We start from the raw sequence: 16450 nt of genomic DNA, 5'->3' as shown, positions 1-16450 counted from the left end.
CGGAAGTAAGGCCATTCGGCCCATCGAGTCCACTCCACCATTCAATCATGGCTGATTTCAACTCCATTTACCCACTCTCTCTCCATAGCCCTTAATTCCTCGAGAAATCAAGAATTTATCAACTTGAGACTTAAAGACACTCAACGTCACGGCCTCCACCGCCCTCTGTGGCAATGAATTCCACAGACCCACCACTCTGGCTGAAGAAATTTCTTCTCATCTCTGTTCTAAAGTGACTCCCTTTTATTCTAAGGCTGTGCCCCTGGGTCCTAGTCTCCCCTGTTAATGGAAACAACTTCCCTACGTCCACCCTATCTAAGCCATTCATTATCTTGTAAGTTTCTATTAGATCTCCCCTCAACCTCCTAAACTCCAATGAATATAATCCCAGGATCCTCAGACGTTCATCGTATGTTAGGCCTACCATTCCTGGGATCATCCGTGTGAATCTCCGCTGGACCCGCTCCAGTGCCAGTATGTCCTTCCTGAGGTGTGGGGCCCAAAATTGCTCACAGTATTCTAAATGGGGCTTAACGAGTGCTTTATAAAGCTTCAGAAGTACATCCCTGCTTTTATATTCCAAGCCTCTTGAGATAAATGACAACATTGCATTTGCTTTCTTAATTACGGACTCAACCTGCAAGTTTACCTTTAGAGAATCCTGGACTAGGACTCCCAAGTCCCTTTGCACTTCAGCATTATGAATTTTGTCACCATTTAGAAAATAGTCCATGCCTCTATTCTTTTTTCCAAAGTGCAAGACCTCGCACTTGTCCACGTTGAATTTCATCAGCCATTTGATGGACCACTCTCCTAAACTGTCTAAATCTTTCTGCAGCCTCCCCACCTCCTCCATACTACCTGCCCCTCCACCTATCTTTGTATCATCGGCAAACTTAGCCAGAATGCCCCCAGTCCCGTCATCTAGATCGTTAATATATAAAGAGAACAGCTGTGGCCCCAACACTGAACCCTGCGGGACACCACTCGTCACCAGTTGCCATTCCGAAAAAGAACCTTTTATCCCAACTCTCTGCCTTCTGCCTGACAGCCAATCGTCAATCCATGTTAGTACCTTGCCTCGAATACCATGGGCCCTTATTTTACTCAGCAGTCTCCAGTGAGGCACCTTATCAAAGGCCTTTTGGAAGTCAAGATAGATTACATCCATTGGCTCTCCTTGGTCTAACCTATTTGTTATCTCTTCAAAGAACTCTTAACAGGTTTGCCAGGCACGACCTCCCCTTACTAAATCCATGCTTACTTGTCCTAATCCGACCCTGCACTTCCAAGAATTTAGAAATCTCATCCTGAAACAATGGATTCTAGAATCTTGCCAACAACCGAGGTTAGGCTAATTGGCCTATAATTTTCCATCTTTTTCCTTGTTCCCTTCTTGAACAGGGGGGTTACAACAGCGATTTTCCAATCCTCTGGGACTTTCCCTGACTCCAGTGACTTTTGAAAGATCATAACTAACGCCTCCACTATTTCTTCAGCTATCTCCTTTAGAACTCTAGGATGTAGCCCATCTGGGCCTGGAGATTTATCAATTTTTAGACCTCTTAGTTTCTCTAGCATTTCTCCTTTGTGATGGCTACCATATTCAACTCTGCCCCCTGACTCTCCTGAATTGTTGGGATATTACTCATCTCTTCTACTGTGAAGACTGACGCAAAGTACTTATTTAGTTCCTCAGCTATTTTCTTGTCTCCCATCACTAGATTACCAGCGTCATTTTGGAGCGGCCCAATGTCAACTTTTGCCTCCCGTTTGTTTTTAATGTATTTAAATAAACTTTTACTATCATTCCTCATGTTATTGGCTCGCCTACCTTCATATTTGATCCTCTCTTTCCTTATTTCTCTCTTTGTTATCGTCTGTTTGTTTTTGTAGCCTTCCCAATCTTCTGACTTCCCACTACTCTTTGCCACATTATAGGCTTTCTCTTTTTGCCTTGATGCATTCCCTAACTTCCTTTGTCAGCCATGGCTACCTAATTCCCCCCTCTGATAACCTTTCTTTTCTTTGGGATGAACCTCTGTACTGTGTCCTCAATTACTCCCAGAAACTCCTGCCATTGCTGTTCTACTGTCTTTCCCACTAGGCTCTGCTCCCAGTTGATTTTCGTCAGTTCCTCCCTCATGCCCCTGTAGTTACCTTTATTTAACTGTAACACCTTTACATCTGATTCTACCTTCTTTCTTTCAAATTGCAGATTGAATTCTACCATATTATGATCAGTGCCTCCTAAGTGTTCCCTTACTTTAAGATCTTTAATCAAGTCTGGCTCATTACATAACACTAAGTCCAGAATGGCCTGTCCCCTCGTGGGCTCCATCACAAGCTGTTCCAAAAAGCCCTCCTGTAAACATTCAATGAATTCCCTTTCCTTGGGTCCACTGGCAGCATTATTTACCCAGTCCACCTGCATATTGAAATCCCCAATGATCACTGTGACCATGCCTTTCTGACATGCACTTTCTATTTCGTGGTGCATTTTGTGCCCCTGGTCCTGACCACTGTTAGGAGGCCTGTACATAACTCCCATTATGGTTTTTTTGCCTTTGTGGTTCCTCAATTCTACCCACACAGACTCCACATCATCTGACCCTATGTCATTTAGTGCTATTGATTTAATTTCATTCCTAATTAACAAGGCAACCCCGCCCCCTCTGCCCACCTCTCTGTCTTTTCGATAGGTTGTGAATCCCTGGATGTTTAAATGCCAGTCCTGAACCCCCTGCAACCTCGTCTCTGTGATGCCTACCACATCATACCTGCCAGTCACAATCTGGGCCACAAGCTCATCTACCTTGTTCCGTACACTGCGCGCATTTAAATATAGCACCTTTAATTCTCTATTGACCGGCCCTTTTTGTTTTCTTAATGTGGTGGACCTTGGTTTACTGAGCCTTTCCATACACTGTGTCATATTTTGTGGGGTGGGGACTATCGTAACCTCTCCTGAGTTCTGTCTTTTCGTGCTTTTTTGTATTCCTAAGCAGCTACGCTTCCCACTGATTACTTCTACTAACACTAATTTCTGGAACAGTAGATTACTAGTCTGTCGCCAGGGGCTTATAGCCGGAGGAGCATTACACCACATAAAGCATAACCACATGCACACTCAGACAAACTTAGCATAAATTCATTGATTCATTCTTGATTAATAAGGGGATCAGGGGTTATGGAGAGAAGGTAAGAGAATGGGAATGAGAAACATATCAGCCATGATTGAATGGCGGAGCAGACACGATGGGCCGAATGGCCTAATTCTGCTCCCATGGCCTATGATCTTATGGATCTAACTGAACTAATTAAGATGTGGTGATGCCGGTACTGGACTGGGGTGAGCACAGTAAGAAGTCTCACAACACCAGGTTAAAGTCCAACAGGTTTATTTGTAATCACAAGTTTTCGGAGCGTTGCCCCTTCATCAGGTGAAGTGGAGGCAGATTCACAATCACAGCATATATAGAGGAGAGACACAATTGCAAATTAATTACAGATTGGAACGTGAAGAATGGTTGGAATGTGAGTCTTTACAGGAACAAACAGTGTGAGTGATAATCACGTAATCGAGGTGTAAATTGTCTCAAGCCAGGACAGTTAGTAGGATTCTGCAAATCCGAGTAGTATGGTGGGGGTTACATGTATTCCCTTATTTCCCCTTTTACTTTACTGTTGTGTTTTTGTTTCATGGATTATTAATGGACATGTGTCTTGAAGGCATGAGGCCTGTGCCTTTATTTCAAGCAGACAATTTCAGCAGGAGAGATCACCGTGCTGGTTTAAACTGGAACTGTAGACTGACTTGCACAATTGACAGAGATTGGCTGGGACTCAGTTCGATTGATTTGGTTGGTGGCCAATAGGTTGGTCCAAAAGGCTTTGCTCTGACTGGTAACAGGTTGTGATTGGATCTGATCCCAATGTAATTGTTTTCAGAGTCCTAAGGCTTAAGTTTGGTTCCAGTTTTTGTCTTGGCAGCTCAAGGAAGGTGCTCTCCTCACCTCTCCAGTTTTATCCAGAGAGGATGTGTTTCTGACCTGGCAGGGAGCCTGGATGAATGTGTATACAGGAAGAGTCCAGAACCGACTGACTCTCTCCCCTAAAAGGCGAAAGCAAAACCGACCAACTCTCTCTCCGGAAAGATAGAGGAGTGTGAATCTCGAGCTGAAGGACCAGCTTGATGCGAAATAAAGTGCCTCTCCAAAAAACCTGCTGACTGTGAGTACTGCATTTTCTAAGCTATAGGGATCTTGAATGAATGACTCTACAAAGAAGACTACTACCGACTCTTTTGCTGCAGATATGGCCCGCTGCACTTCCGGGTCAGAGGCAGCGCATGCGCACAGCGGCGACCTCCAGCGGCCATGCCCTGCTCAATGGCGGACTCGGACCGCGGAGCCACACCGAAGAAGGAGACCCCCAATTGGCTGCGCGCCCGAGCCTCAAACCCCGCGCATTTAATCGCGGGCCGGCTATAAGACTTCCCCTGGTCTCTGATCCACCCACCCCCGACCAGGGCGGCCACAGACTGAGTCCGCAGCCACCACGTGAGCATCCGACCAGCAATAGGTGGTTAGTTCCACGCCGTCAGGAACTAGGCCAGTCGGGAGCGGAGGTTTGCTGAGCAGGCCTCTGGCAATGCCCCCCCCCCCCCCCCACCCCCCCCCCCCCCCCCCCCCCCACCCGTCGGCGAGGCGGTCTCCGTGGTGACGCTGATTTTCAATGCCCGGAGAATCGGCAGACCGGAACCGGGCCCAGTTACGGCATCAAACTGGATTCTCCGCCCGGCGCCGGCCACGATTTCGAGTTCGGGCTGCGGAGAATCCAATCGCTTATCTTTTGACTTTCATCTTTATGGTTTCTTTCAGCCCTTTCCTACCCTCTATGTTTGTATGTTCTGTGTTTGTGGGTAATGGTGGGGCAGTTACAGTGGGAGTCAGGGTTTAGGTAATAGTCAACCAGTTGTATTTACCACGTGTTTCATGATATTTCCTGTTCAAAATAAACAGTAGTTGTGTTTACATTTACAAAGTGGAAGACTGTAATTATTGGGCAGCCAAGGGTCAAAGACTTTGAGTATTTTTTAGGAGTAGTATTGGTTAATTCACTTGTGTTGTGACTCCGGGACGGATGGGCCTGGAATTTACCGTGCACTTGCCCAGGGCAACATACCAATACAGCAGAGGAGGCCATTCAGCCCAGCATGCACGTGTCAACTCTTTTATTAAACACTGAATGAATAAAACCCACTCCCCAAATCTTTCCCCACAGTCCTGTATTTATCTCCTTCATCGAGGCTGTATTATATTCCTTTTTAAAAAATAAATGTAGAGTAACAATTAAGGGGAAATTTAACGTGGCCAATTCACCTACCCCACACATCTTTATGGGTTGTGGGGGTGAGGCCATCCAGTAACAGGGAGAATGTGCAAACTCCATACGGACAGCCGGAATTTAACCCGTGACCTCGGTGCCCTGAGGCAACAGTGCTAACCACTGCACCGCCGTGCCGCCCTAACCATGAAAGTATCATTTTTAAAAAAAAATAATTTTTATTAAGGTTTTCACAGAATATCAATAACAAAATGAAAAAGGAACCCAACAGGGTTCAATACAAAACACAGTCAAAAAACAACCCTCCATAGCCCCCTCCGCCCTGTACATAAATAATAAATTAACACCCTAACTTAACACAAAGCCAACATAGCAAATATATACACCCCCTCAGATCCCCCAGTATAAATAAAGTAAACTCCCCCCTGAGTACCATTCTGCCAGGAAGTCTAAGAACGGTTGCCACCGCCTGAAGAACCCTTGTACCGACCCTCTCAAGGCGAATTTCACCCTCTCCAATTTAATAAACCCCGCCATATCGTTGATGCAGGATTCCACGCTTGGGGGCCTCGCATCCTTCCACTGAAGAAGAATCCTTCGCCGGGCTACCAGGGACGCAAAGGCCAGAATTCGGCCTCTTTCGCCACCTGCACTCCCGGTTCCTCTGCCATCCCAAATATTGTGAGCCCCCAGCCCGGTTTGACCCTGGATCCTACCACCCTCAACACCGTCCTCGCTACGCCCTTCCAAAATTCCTCCAGCACTGGGCATGCCCAGAACATATGGGTGTGATTTGCTGGGCTCCCTGAGCACCTAACACACCTGTCCTCACCCCCAAAGAACCGGCTCATCCTTGTCCCGGTCATGTGTGCCCTGTGCAGCACCTTAAACTGTATGAGGCTGAGCCTTGCGCACAAAGAGGAAGAGTTCACCCTCCAGAGGGCATCAGCCCACGTCCCTTCTCGATCTCCTCTCCCAACTCCTCCTCCCACTTACCTTTCACCTCCACCACCGAGGCCCCCTCCTCCTCCTGCATCACCTGGTAAGTTTTTGAGATCTTCCCCACTCCAACCTCCCCCCCCCCCCGAGAGCACCCTGTCCTGTACTGTGCACGGCAGCAGCCGTGGGAATTCCACCACCTGCCATCTGGCAAACGCCCTTACCTGTAAGTACCTGAAGGTGTTCTCCGGGGGGAGCCCATACTTCTCCTCCAGCTCACCCAGGCACGCGAACTTCCCGTCCACAAACAGGTCACCCAACCTTCGTATCCCTGCACAGTGCCACCCCGAAAACCCTCCATCTGTTCTCCCTGGGACAAACCAGTGGTTCCCCCGTATTGGGGTCCACACCGAGGCCCCAACTTCCCCCCTGTGCTGCCTCCACTGCCCCCCCGATTTTGAGGCAGTCGCCACTACCGGGCTCGTGGTATACCTCCTTGGAGGGAGCGGCAGCGGTGCCATTGCCAGCGCCTCCAGACTCGTACCCACACAGGATGCCGCCTCCAGCCTCTTCCATGCAGCCCCCTCCCCCTCCATCACCCACTTGCGCACCATCGATGCATTGGCGGCCCAGTAGTACCCACAGAGGTTGGGCAGCGCCAGCCCCCCCCATCTCTACTCCGCTCCAGGAACACCCTTCTCACCTTCGGAGTCCCTCGCGCCCACACAAACCCCATTATGCTCCTGTTGACCCGCCTAAAAAAGGCCTTCGGGATAAACACGGGGAGGCACTGGAACAGGAACAAAAACTTTGGGAGCACCGTCATTTTGACTGACTGCACCCTACCCGCCAAGGACAGCAGCAACGCATCCCACCTCTTGAACTCCTCCTCCATTTGCTCCACCAGCCTTGTGAAATTAAGCCTATGCAGGGCCCCCCAGCTCCTGGCCACCTGGATCCCCAAATACCTGAAGCTCCTCTCCGCCCTTTTTAGTGGGAGCTCGCCAATCCCCCTCTCCTGGTCCCCTGGCTGAACCACGAACAGCTCGCTCTTCCCCATATTGAGCTTGTACCCCGAGAAATCCCCGAATTCCCTGAGGATCCTCATTACCTCCAGCATTCCCCCCACCGTGTCCGCCACATATAACAGCAAGTCGTCCGCATAGAGCAACTCCCTATGCTCCTCCCCACCCCGCACCAACCCTCTCCAGTTCCTCTCCCTCAGTGCCATAGCCAGGGGTTCAATCGCCAGTGCAAAGAGCAGGGGGGACAGGGGGGACCCCTGCCTCATCCCTCGGTGCAACCAAAAGTACTCAGACCTCCTCCTGTTCGTGGCCACACTCACCATCGGGGCCTCATACAACAGCCTGACCCACCTAACAAACCCCTCCCCAAATCCAAACCTCTTCAACACCTCCCACAGGTACCCCCACTCTACCCTATCAAAGGCGTTCTCAGCGTCCATCGCCACCACTATCTCCGCCTCCCCCTCCCTCGCCGGCATCATGATAATGTTCAGAAGCCTCCGCACATTCGCGTTCAACTGCCTCCCATTCACGAACCCCGTCTGGTCTTCGTGGACGACCTGCGGCACACAATCCTCAATCCTCATGGCTAAGACCTTCGCCAGCACCTTGGCATCTACGTTTAGCAACAAAATCGGCCTGTAAGACCCACACTGCAGGGGACCCTTGTCCCACTTCAGGATCAAGGAGATCAGTGCCCGGGACATCGTCGGGGGCAGAGCCCCCCACTCCCTTGCCTCATTAAAGGTCCTAACTAGCAACAGGCCCAACAGGTCCATATATTTTTTATAGAATTCGACCGGGAAACCATCCGGCCCCGGTGCCTTCCCCGCCTGCATGCTCCGTATCCCTTTGGTCAACTCTTCCAGCCCAATTGGGGCCCCCAATCGCGCCACCTGTACCTCCTCCACCTTCGGAAACCTCAATTGGTCCAGAAAGCGGCCCATCCCTCCCTCCTCCAGTGGGGGCTCGGACTGATACAATTCCTCCTAAAAGTCTCTGAAGACCCCATTGATGCCAACCCCACTCCGCACCACACTCCCTCCCCTGTCCTTACCTCCCCCGATCTCCCTAGCTGCGTCCTGCTTCCGAAGCTGATGCGCCAGCATCCGGCTTGCCTTTTCCCCATACTCATAAACCGCCCCCTGGGCCTTCCTCCACTGCACCTCCGCCTTCCTGGTGGTCACCAGGTCGAATTCGGCCTGGAGGCTGCGCCTCTTCCTCAACAGTCCTTCCTCAGGCACCTCCGCATACCCCCTGTCTACCCTCACCATCTCCCCCACCATCCTCTCCCTCTCCCTCTGCTCCCTCCCCTCCTTGTGGGCCCTAATGGAGATCAGCTCTCCCCTAACCACCGCCTTCAGCACCTCCCATACCATCCCCACTCTGACCTCCCCATTATCGTTGGCCTCCAGGTACCTCTCTATGCTTCCTCGGACCCGCTCACTCACCTCCTCATCCGCCAACAGCCCCAACTCCCAACGTGCGCTGGTCCCTCTCCTCCCCCAGCTCTAGGTCTACCGAATGCGGGGCGTGATCCGAAATGGCTACCGCCGAGTACTCAGTATCCTCTACTCTCGCTATCAGCGCCTGTTCAAAATAAAAAAGTCGATTCGGGAATAAGCCTTATGGACATGTGAGAAGAATGAAAATTCCATAGCCCCCGGCCTTGCAAATCTCCAAGGGTCCACCCCTCCCATCTGCTCCATAAACCCCCTCAGCACCTTAGCTGCCGTCGGCTTCCTACCCGTCCTAGACCTGGAGCAATCCAGTGTCGGATCCAACACCGTGTTAAAGTCGCCCCCCATTATCAGGCCCCCCACTTCCATATCTGGGATCTGACCCAACATGTGCCGCATAAAACCTGCATCGTCCCAGTTCGGAGCATACACATTGACCAGTACCACCCTCTCTCCCTGCAGCTTACAACTAACCATTACGTACCTACCGCCATTGTCTGCCACAATGCTCGACGCCTCGAATGACACCTTTTTTCCCACCAAGATCGCCACCCTTCGATTTTTGGCATCCAGCCCCGAATGAAACACCTGACCTACCCACCCTTTCCTTAATCTTACCTGGTCTGCCACCTTCAGATGTGTCTCCTGGAGCATAACCACATCCGCCTTCAGGTGCGCGAACACGCGGGCCCGCTTGACCGGCCCGTTCAGTCCCCTTACATTCCAGGTTATCAGCCGGATCAGGGGGCTACCCGCCCCCCTCCCCCGCCGACTAGCCATAACCCCTCCTCGGCCAGCCACGCAGCCGCACCCCATGCCCAGCCCATTCCCCACGGCGGCATACCCCCGTCTCGACCCCCCCCCCACTCGCTCCAGCTCCCCCTTGACCAGAGCAGCAGCAACTCGATTTCCCCCCCGGCTAGGACCCCTCCTAGGTGCTTTACTCCCCCCATTGCACTTCCGCAAGTCAGCTGACTTCTGCTGACCCCGGCCACTCCCGCCTCTCCTTCGACTCCTCCAATTGTGTGACACCCCCTCCTCTTCCATTCCCCATCCGCAGGCTCTCCACCTCCCCCTTCCATTCCAAGCGTGGGAAACAACCCTCGCTTCCCCGCCCCGGTCCCGCCCCCTCCAGCCTTCAGCGTGGGAAAAAGCCCGCGCTTACCACCTACCCGGCCCCGCCACCTCAGACGCAGTTCCTTTTACAGGCCCAGTCCCCTCACCCCTGACTCGGGCCTCCCCCTCCCCCGCGGGGCCCCATCACATTACCGGCCATCCACGCCTGTTCCATTTGCATACCCCCCTCCAAGAGCCCCTCCGTCCAACCCAACCAAAACAGTGCCCAACCCGCCCTAACCACCCTCACCAAACCAGAAAGAAAAAAACAAGAGCAAAGGACCCCCCCTCAAAAAGTAATATATCAACCGCAATCCCCAAACGCCCTTCCCGACCCTCAATCTGTGTCCAACTTCTCGGCCTGAACAAAGGCCCATGCCTCCTCCGGAGACTCAAAATAATGGTGCCGGTCCTTGTAGGTGACCCACTGTCGCGGCGACTGCAACATGCCAAACTTCACCCACTTCCTGTGCAGCACCGCCTTCGCTCGATTGTACCCGGCCCTCCTCTTCGCCACCTCCGCACTCCAGTCCTGATATATTCGAACCTCCGCGTTCTCCCACCTGCTGCTCCTCTCCTTCTTGGCCCACCTGAGCACACACTCCCGATCAGCGAACCGATGAAACCGCACCAGCACCGCCCGCGGAGGCTCGTTAGCCTTGGGCCTCCTCGCCAACACTCTATGGGCCCCTTCCAGCTCCAGGGGCCCCTGGAAGGACCCCGCTCCCATCAGCGAGTTCAACATGGTGACCACATAGGCCCCCACCTCCGGCCCCTCCAGCCCCTCCAGGAGGCCCAGAATCCACAAGTTCTTCCGCCTCGACCGATTCTCCATCTCCTCGAACCGCTCCTGCCATTTCTTGTGGAGCGCCTCATGCGCCTCCACCTTTACCGCCAGGCCTAAGATCTCGTCCTCGTTGTCGGAGATCTTTTGTCGGGCCTCGCGGATCGCCACCCCCTGGGCCGTTTGTGTCTCCAGCAGCTTATCGATAGAAGCCTTCTTCGGCTCAAGCAGGTCCGCTTTAATCTCCCTAAAGCAGCACTGGATAACCTCCTGTTGCTCCTGCACCCACTGCATCCACGCTGCCTGGTCCCCGCCTGCCGCCGTTTTGTTCTTCTTCCCTCGCTCCTTCTTCGGTTCCACCACCACTTTTTTAGTCGCCCCGCTCCTGGTAAAAGCCATATACTATCGGGGAACTATTGTACTCTCCTTCCCACAGCAGGAAATCTCGAAAAAATTCCGTTGGGGGCCCTATAAAGAGCCCAAAAGTCCGTTTTCTGCGGGAGCTGCCGAATGTGCGACTTAGCTCCACATAGCCGCAACTGGAAGCCCATGAAAGTATAATTGATTGTTGTAAAATTAATGTCCTTTCGGGAAGGAAATCTGCCATCCCTACCTGGTCTGGCCAGGGCAGCACAATGCGTAGCACCGTTGCTTCACAGCTCCAGAGTCCCATGTTCGATTCCTGGCTTGGGTCACTGTCTGTGTGGAGTCTGCATGTTCTCCCTGTGACTGCATGGATTTCCTCCTGGTGCTCCGGTTTCCTCCCACAAGCCCCAAAAGACGACGTACTGTTAGGTAATTTGGACATTCTGAATTCTCCCTCAGTGTACCCGAACAGGCGCTGGAATGTGGCGACTGGGGACTTTTCACAGTAACTTCATTACCGTATTAATGTAAGCCTACTTGTGACACTAAAGATTATTATATGTGACTCCAGCCCATGGAAAGGTGATTGACTCTTAACTCTCCTCTGAAATAGCCTAACAAGCTACTCAGTTCAAGGGCAATTAGGAAAGGGCAACAAATGCCAGCCTTGCCAGAGACACCTACATCCCATGAAAGAATAAAGGAAAGCTGCCTGCAAAACACAGAACAGATGTTCCAGAGATCCAGAAAGCTTCTCACTGTTGAAGTTTAGATTTTATGAGTTTCCCAGTGAATCAAAGAACGAGGTAGACGATCGGAGCACTTCCAAATGCAGGATAAGCTTGATAGACAAGTTAAGCTGACTCACTATATTCACACAAACCAAATACACCTCATTGAAGAAAATTACAAATTTGTACTCATAAAAATTCATTGAAAAACCAGTCTGAGTGTACTGCATGTACAAGGAAGAAAATAGCTGGATATTCAGCAAGTTTAAAAGTTGGATTCACGATCACTATGCTGGATTTCTTCCATCAAAGTGACTCAGTAATCGGTTTAAAAATGGCAATGGAGAATATTGAAAAGATGGGAGGCAGTGGCGTAGTGGTATTATCACTTGACTAGTAAACCAGAACCCTGGAGTAATGCTCTGGGGATCGAGGTTCAAATCTTACCACTGCAGATGGTGAAATTTGAATTCAATAAAAAAATCTGGAATTAAAATTTTAATGATGACCATGAAAGCACCGTCATCTGTTCATTAATATCCTTTAGGGAAGGAAATCTGCTGTCGTTATCTGGTCTGGCCTACATGTGACTCCACACCCACAGCAATGTGGTTGACTCTTAACTGCCCCCCAAAGAGCATTTAGGGATGAGCAATAAATGCTTGCCTGCAACGCCCACGAACGAATACAAAATATTGCTTGATTTTAAAATAATCTTTATTGGCCTATGGTGTCATCAAAGCTGTCCTTTAATCAATTTGTTTCACATGAAATGAAATGAAAATCGCTTATTGTCACAAGTAGGCTTCAAATGAAGTTACTGTGAAAAGCCCCTAGTCGCCACATTCCGGTGCCTGTTCGGGGAGGCTGGTACGGGAATTGAACCGTGCTGCTGGCCTGCCTTGGTCTGCTTTCAAAGCCAGCGATTTAGCCCTGTGCTAAACAGCCCCAGTGGTGCCTCCGCCAATCTCATTACACGGTCTGACCTCCAAAGCCTTCGTGTCAAACCAGCCATCCTCCCATCAGCCTGCCAGCTCTCAGATTATAATGGCAATGCCATTGCTGCCAGCGTCTTGTGTCAGCTCGAAGCGACGCACAAGTCACGCAAAGCCATCCTTCCCTTTGAAATTGTGGGCTCCTCGAAAGCCTCCCTGCTTGGCGCGCAGGCATGCAAGCTGTTGAACCTAGTTCAAAGAGTTCACTCTCTCTCCTGCTGACGCATCTGCCTTTCAGGGCACCGACTTCAGGGCGCAGCTCGACGCCATTATCAACCAGCACCACGACGTCTTCGAGGGCATGGGCACGCTCCCGTACACCTTCAAGATTTTATTAAAAACTAATGCCACGCCTGTGGTGCACGCACCTCACAGGGTCCCAGCAACCCTTAAGGACCGCCTCAAGCAGCAGCTGCAGGACCTCCAGAACCAAGGAGTGATTTCCAAAGTCACGGAACCGACCAACTGGGTCAGTTCCATGGTATGTGTAAAAAAGCCTTCTGGCAAATTGAGAATTTGCATTGATCCCAAGGATCTAAATCGCAAATCATGAGGGAGCATTATCCAATTCCCAAGCGTGAAGAGCTCACATGTGAGATGGCTCGCGCCAAGCTCTTCACTAAACCCGACGCCTCAAAAGGATTCTGGCAAATCCAGCTCGATAAATCCAGCAGGAAACTTTGCACATTTAATATCCCCTTTGGCAGATATTGTTACAACAGGATGCCGTTTGGGATCATATCTGCATCAGAAGTGTTCCATAGGATTATGGAACAAATGATGGAAGGCATTGAAGGTGTTCGTGTCTATGTCGATGACATAATCATTTGGTCCACCACCCCGCAGGAGCATGTTAGTCGCCTCCAGCGCGTATTCAGACGTAGACATGAGCATGGCCTCCGCCTCAACAGGGCCAAATGCTCTTTTTGTCAGACGGAACTCAAGGTCCTCGGGGACCACATCTCCCAGTTGGGTGTGCAGCCGGATGCGGACAAGGTAGCTGCCATCACAGCTATGAAAACACCAGAGGACAAGAAGGCGGTCCTCCGACTTCTGGATATGGTCAATATTTTAGGGATATTTATCCCTAACCTCGCCTCTCATACCACGGCTCTCAGGAACCTGGTCAGGAAGACGACAGACTTCCAATGGCTCCCTGCCCACGAACGCGAATGGAGAGAACTCAAAGCAAAATTGACCACGGCCCCGGTCTTAGCCTTCTTTGATCCAGCAAAGGAGACCAAAAGTTTGACCGATGCCAGTCAATCCGGCATTGGGGCAGTGCTCCTTCAGCGTGATGAGGCCTCATCATGGGCCCCCGTTGCATATGCGTCACGTGCGGTGACCCCCACGGAGCAGCGCTACGCGCAGATAGAAAAGGAGTGCCTGGGCCTTCTGACCGGTGTGGTTAAGTTTCACGATTATGTCTACGGATTTCCTCAATTCACCGTCGAGACCGACCATCGCCCGCTGGTCAATATAATACAGAAAGACTTGAACGATATGACGCCTCGCCTCCAGCGTATTCTTCTCAAGCTCCGGCGATATGACTTCCAGCTGGTATACACCCCAGGCAAAGACCTCACCAGTGCTGACGCTCTCTCCAGGGCAGTCAACACTCCATGTGACCCAGCGGGATTTGTCTGCCAGGTTGACGCCCATGTGGCATTCGCGGCCTCCAATCTACCTGCCACAGATGAAAGCCTCGTCCAAATTTGCCGCGAGACGGCGGCTGATCCCTTGCTACAGTATGTCATGCGCCACCTAACAGACGGGTGGCTCAAGGGCCAATGCCTTCAGTTCTATAATATCAGAGAGATCTGGCGGTAGTAGACGGGTTTCTTCTAAAACTGGACCGCATTGTCATCCCGCAGCATGCGCCAACTTGTCCTGGAACAACTACACGAGGGCCACCTTGGCGTGGAAAAGTGCCGCCGACGGGCCCTAGAGGCAGTGTACTGGCGCGGCATTAATGAGGACATAGCCAACACAGTGCTCAACTGCCCCACTTGTCAGCGCTTCCAGCCGGCCCAACCACGTGAGACCTTACAGCCCCATGGGTTGGTCACGTCACCATGGACCAAGGTGGGCATCGACCTGTTCCACGCGCTGGGTAGAGACTATGTCCTGATCGTGGACTACTTTTCGAATTACCCGGAGGTGATACGGCTGCACGACATCACTTCGTCTGCCATCATTTGTGCATGTAAAGAAACCTTTGCTCGACACAGCATCCCACTCACGGTTATGTCGGACAATGGCCCCTGCTTCGCCAGCCAGGAATGGTCCAACTTTGCCAGGCGGTACAATTTTGCCCATGTGAGATCCAGTCCCCTGTACGCCCAATCCAGCGACGAAGGGAGTACATATATTCAAACGGCTCCAATGCGAGGCTGCCGATGCTGGGTCCGATTTCCACCTTGCCTTGCAGGCTTATCGCTCTGCCCTGCTGTCCACTGGCCTGTCGCCAGCCCAGTTACTCATGGGTCGTACCCTGAGGACGACGGTGCCGTCCATCCATGTCCCAGACCTCGACCACGTTCCGGTCCTTCGCCGGATGCAGCTGTCCCGTGCACAGCACAAGGCGGCTCATGACTCCCGTGCAGCTGATCTCCCTGCTCTGGCTCCAGATGACAACGTCTGTGTCCATGTTCTGGATGGGGGCTGGTCTGCGACCGCTGTTGTCCTTCAGCAAGTGACCCCCTGCTCGTGCCTGGTTCGTTTACCGGATTGATCTATTTTGCGCTGCAATCGACGCGCCCGTCGTCTCGTTCCACGTGATCCTCCACTGTCGCCTCGCCCTCCTGCTGACCCTGCCACTGACTATGCAGGGCTCCCTGTCACTCTGCCTCCCCCTGACTCTGACGCAGTCCAGCCCACTCCTGAACCGGCAGCTTTTGACCCACCCCTGAGGCGGTCAACCAGAATTCGTTGCCCACCTCAGAGACTTAATTTATGAACTTTGCGGACTTATAGACTCTCTGAATTGTTTCGTTCCTTTGTTTGATCGTTTCCCTGGTTTGTATATAGTGTTGATCTCGTTATTCTTGTTGCATACTGCTTCTCTGCACCAGACACCTTCCCATGTAAATAGCTTAGTTCTCACGTACGTAGTCCTCTAAATATGTCTTCGCACCCCACACGTAGTTAGGAACATTCTCACCATACGTTATTTATTGCTACTGTAGCCACCTAAAATGGCTGATTCCCGATTAATTTGGCCAAGCCCCGATGTAAAATGGCGAACTGAAAAGGCTGATGGGAAAATCAGCCAACAGGGCACAAACGGACAGCTGCAGACAGAACAGTGTATTCGGCTCTGGGGAAGTCGGCCCAGATCGATACCTGCAACCATTAGCAGCATATCAACCCAGCCATCTGCAGTTTCATCGGCGATCCCCGGGAACAATTGCAACAAATTAGCAATTGAAAGCCGATCCAGACCTCTCGGCGCCAGCAGTGGCCGAGACAAAGAAAGGTGAACGACCACCCCCCCCGATCAAGGAATCGCCCCATTATTGGAGCATATTGAACCCAGTGATTGGGACCAAGTCCAATCACTTGGGACCAGGGTCAAGGTCCGCCCCAAGAGGCAGGAAGCCCCTGGGAACTATAAAGATAGGGGCCAAGTTCAGATCGACCCTTCTTCTCCTACTCACAACCTTCGAGACCATTCGACGAAAGA

The sequence above is a fragment of the Scyliorhinus torazame genome, chromosome 3 (assembly GCF_047496885.1).
Source record: "Scyliorhinus torazame isolate Kashiwa2021f chromosome 3, sScyTor2.1, whole genome shotgun sequence".
NCBI lineage: Eukaryota > Metazoa > Chordata > Chondrichthyes > Carcharhiniformes > Scyliorhinidae > Scyliorhinus > Scyliorhinus torazame.
Note: the sequence above shows the minus strand (reverse complement) of the source record.